Source organism: Symsagittifera roscoffensis, chromosome 2 (genome assembly GCF_963678635.1).
Source record: "Symsagittifera roscoffensis chromosome 2, txSymRosc1.1, whole genome shotgun sequence".
Classification (NCBI taxonomy): domain Eukaryota; kingdom Metazoa; phylum Xenacoelomorpha; order Acoela; family Convolutidae; genus Symsagittifera; species Symsagittifera roscoffensis.
This window is the reverse complement of record NC_087063.1, coordinates 6326494-6331608: the sequence shown is the minus strand read 5'-3', so window position 1 is coordinate 6331608 and position 5115 is coordinate 6326494.

Genomic DNA, 5115 nt, shown 5'->3' with positions numbered 1-5115 from the left:
GGTCGGAGCCAATTCCGATCGCTTGCGACATGAGACTAGAACCCGTTACAGCTTAAAGGCTACTACCAAAATATCCCCCCACTCTAGAAAATAAGAACGTCCCCATACTTAGGTCTCAAAATACCCAAAATACACGAACGCCGTTAAAACCCGGGTTGGAACAATCCGTTAAGTTACTTTTTTATTGGACAGTGGAACTTTGATCCATTTCAGATGGATCAACCTAAATTTCGCCTTACCTCAACATAACAATCATAAAACACACTCGAGAAAACTAATTTTGGTACTTACATAGCAGCACGCTTGAGAAGCAGAGTAATTAAACTAGTTAATGACTCTAGCATAAATATAGTCGAATATAACTCAAGAAGTCTTCTAACGACGAGTTCCAATCAAGGGAAATAAGTTTTGATTCAAGAAAGTAGTTTTGGATCTGGACCATTGGGAGACTTCACTTGTCCGCCTTTCCGTTGAAAGTTCACACTGGTCCAGTTGATTCTAGCTCTGCTCTCGTATTTGTTTGGTATCCTATATCAGATAGGACAGCTCTACTCTAGTTTTCTATGATGGAAATTGCGAATAGCAATTTCCCACTGTATATATATTTGACAACCTTCCCGCAATTGTTCTGCTTTTTTATTTGATGTTTTCAGTTGTCGCGAGAAAACTGAGCATGACAGGCTCCATTCGAATTTTTGAAAAATAAAACTTCACTCCAAAATCACGTATTTTCGTGTTCCTCAAGGTCAAACTTCCAGATATGACCGACTGGCACAGTGAGAAATTCAGTTTTCTTTTTTTTTGAAATCACGCATTGTCCCGCATCAGTATAATAAATTCAAATATATCAAAGACGTGCATCTAGCTTTAGCTGGGCCCTAAGTGTCCTTCCTCGAATTCTACAAAAAATTTGGTTCACCTAGTTATGAAGAAGAAGAAGAAGAAAGAACACTTGAATTACTATACAATAAAAAGCCGAGGCATCAGTGTAGCAAAGTGTAAATAATAAAATTGGTTATAAATTCATTGGTTACATCAAACAAAAACAAAACATCAGAAAACAAGCAATAAACAAAACAAAAAAAAACAAAATCGGTTACAGTTCGGAAATTGGTTGATTAAAGTATATGAAGTTTCGGATACTATAGAAAATTAAAGATTTAAGAATTAGGAACAAGCTGGTAATAAAACTTTACAAACAATTTTACAGATAGTCCAATTATACAACGTATATACAGAGTATATACAGTTTCTCTTTCAAGCAATGTGTGAAAAATTAAACTGAATTAAAAAATATAGAACTAGCAAAAACGGTAATCACGCCACGTATTTGTATTAGTACATATAGGATTGTTTCTCAATTCACTCACGTAAAATTCTTTCAATTTTTTCTTGAATTCTGTTTTCGATTTTTCTAAATTGCGCAAAATTATGGGCAGTGAATTCCATTTTTTAGAAGTCAAATGAAAAAATGATTTTTGTAGAGAAGCAGTCGAACAATGTTTGTCAAAAATAATTTGTTTCGTTCTTTCGTTGAGCCTATAATTGGCAGTCGGTAGTCTCAGTGTATTTTCAAAAGCCTTCTTTTTGTTTGTAAGATATTGGTATAAGTATGTTATACACTTTAACTCAATTCTTTTCTCGATTCCAATGAACGATTTGCTAATGCGAAGAAGGGAAGAAGATTTAAAATTCGATCTGAAATATGTTCTTTTTAGCGCCCAGTTCAACTGTTTCTCCAGAGATAGCATCAAAGTAGCATTAATTTGTTGTAAAAAAATTGCTGAATAATCTAAATGTGATAAAACAAGACAATGAAGCAAGGCAACTAATGATAATGTCGGCAGTTGTTGTCCAATTGTATCAATAGTTTTAATCCCTTGGGCCATTTTTTGGGGAATTGTTTTGATTTGAGCATGAAAAGATAAACTTGAATCAAGAATTATGCCTAAATATTTGCATTCTGATTTTTTGGCTACATAATGCCCACTAATTACTAGTTTATCAGTATCCACATTTTTGCTATCATTTTTTTGACAAAATGTAATAAATTCCGATTTAGATGCATTCAGATTCAATTGGTTCTCTGCAAAAAATTCCGTTAGATTATTGAGTGATTTTTGCAATCGATTCAAAGCATCCTCAGAAATTATAGAAGAGGAAAAAACCATACAGTCGTCAGCATATTGAACTAAAGTACAACCCTCATATAATCGCTCTTGTATGTCATTAACATAAATATTGAACAACAACGGACCAAGTACCGTTCCTTGTGGGACACCTCGTTTTATTTCAATCCAGTCTGAAAAAATTCCATTGACGTTTACTCTTTGAATACGTTTGTTTAGGAAGCTAGCAATTAAAGCATTTGCTCCATTTGAAAAACCGAGAGAAAGCATTTTTTCAATTAAAACTTCATGCGAAATAGAATCAAAAGCCTTGGACAGATCTAATAAAGCTGCATGTACGATTTTTTTTGAATCTATTTGATTTCGAATACTTTCTGTCACATAAACAAGAGCATCTTGTGTTGAAATGTTTTTGCGAAATCCGAATTGAAATGGTGTCATTATTTGAAATTTGTCAAGATGTTCTGTTATTTGGGCATGTAAAATTTTTTCAAAAATTTTAGAAAAAGCACAAGTTATTGATATTGGCCGATAATTTTTTGCATCCATTGGGTCATCTTTTTTGAACAAAGGGGTTACGTTTGCTTTTTTCAGTTCGATCGGGAAAATGTTCTCATCTAAGCAAGTATTTATGACAAAAGTTAAATGTGGAACTATAACTGATTGACCGTCAATGATTGCCCAAGCAGGTACGGTACAAGGTCCGAGAGGTTTTCCAACATTGATTTTTCGAACTATATCAAAGCATTGCTTCACTGTAATGAGTTGAAAATGAAAAGATGCAGATTCAGAGGCAGATTTGTTGTAATTCGGAGGCTTTTTAGCGCCGAAAAATTCGCCTAAGTTTGAAAAAATATAATTTAAATGATTGGCAATTTTTTTGTCTTGGGTTATCATTTCACTGAAGGAATTTCGTAGAACTGTAATTCGATGGTTGCCAGAACATGTACCTCTAACTTGGTTAATATATTTCCATTTTTGTTGGATAGTGCTGAGAAGTGAAAAACAATTTTTTGAATGATCGAATTGTTTACTTCTAATCAATTTGCTCATTTGATTACGTAAAAACTGGTACTTTGACCAATTATCGCTTGTGCTTTGACTGCGATATGATCTGAGTGAATTCTGTTTCTTAGTCAACAATTGCTGACATTCTGAATCGAACCATTCCGTTTTCAACACGTTTTTTGGTTTAAAATTACGAACAAACTTTTTTTCGATAGGAGCATGTTGCTGTAGAGCACAAGAAATTAAATAAATCATCGTCGAGAACATGTTTTGTGCGTCTGTACATTGATATAAGAGATACCAAGGAAGAGCGGAGAGTGAATTGCAAAATTCATTTTTCTGATAATTTTTCTTATTGAAAGTTGTAATTATCCTCGGTAAAATTTTGCCGCATTTTATATCCGTCAAAATAAATGAAGCAAAATGGTCGGTTTTATAAGGTGTATCAAAACAAAACTCAATGCCGTTTGTTTCATAGTCACTGATTATGTAGTCGATATGAGTTTTTGTTGAGGAACTAATTCTGGTCTCATCGTTTGGACAAAAAACCTTCAATCCATATGGGATAATTATAGAATCTAAATTTTCTTTTTCTTTGCTATCCAGATAATTTATGTTATAATCACCCAAAAGCGTAATTTTATTAGAAACTGAAAAAGCATTATCTATGTTAAGCGTTAATTGTTCCAAAAAATCAATAAAGTTTGATCTGCTTGGGTTATAACACAAATTAACTAACATTTTTTCTTTACTCGAAATGTTAAATGTAGATTTGCACTCAACCCACACTGACTCATATTTTTCTTTATCAAATAAATTTAGATCAGGCCTCAATTTCGGAGCCAATTTGACTGGTATATATAACAAAACGCCACCGCCTTTCTTTTTTACCGCTGATTGCCTATCATATCTGAACATCGCATGCGTTCTAGGTTGGAAATTCCATAAATTGTCACTATCTTCTTTTTTAAGCCACGTTTCGGAAATTCCTATAATTGTGTTTTCGCCCATATCATCAAGAAATTTTTTCAATTGCATCCGTTTTCTAATAATACTTTGAAAATTCAAATGAACAAATTTAAGATTTGCACAATTTTTTGAGCAGATACCGTAGACTGTTTCAATGGTTTCGATAGGACCAGGGTTTTTTTCAACATCCCCACTTTGGGTCAGTAACAACGCGAAAAGGAAAAGATGAGTCAGTGTGGTAGCTCTCCGCTCATTTATCCCACATTTCGTTGATAATATCTTTTGCTGGCAGCTTAGATAGCCCCAGTAAACAATAGTTTTTTCTTTAGTTTCCATCTGAGCCTTGGAAATTAGAAAAATTGCACAAAACAACCAGAATTTAATATTCAGCATAATAGGTTAAATAAATTAGGTTAAATAAATATAATAGGTTTTTCTTATGTTTATTCTCAACATTTTTCAATTTTTTCTACTTTCTTTTTTAAATAATTCTGTTGCATCGCAGGTGGTGCGAAGCTCCGCTTCGCCTGCTAATTGATAAAACTACTTTTTTTTTTGTTTTGCTAGATTTTTTTGTAAAGCCAAGTGATCAAAAGCGCTGCCTAGTAGAAGTATCTGATCGAACCGTAGCCTCATATGAGGTCAATCTTTTTGAGTTTCTTTCAACTCCGTTTTATTCTGCGCAGGTGTTAGTTTTCTCAATCAGGTTGGCTTTGTTTACTTTGTTTACCCATCCATCAGACTCTCTTTACTTTTATTCACGGTATACTTTACTTCTCCCTAATTAATAAAATTTAAATGTTTTTTTTTTTTTGACAATGTGAAACGATGGAGGACTTGTAGTAACTTCGGTTACCATGATAGTTTCTGTCTTTCTGATTTATAAAAGAGCAAATTCAAGACCGGTACCTTGCAACTAAAAGCGCCGCATTGCGAGTTATTTTGCCGCCTCTTTTGAACTCAATATATTTGATAAGTTTTTCTTATGTTTATTAGTTCATTCAGATAT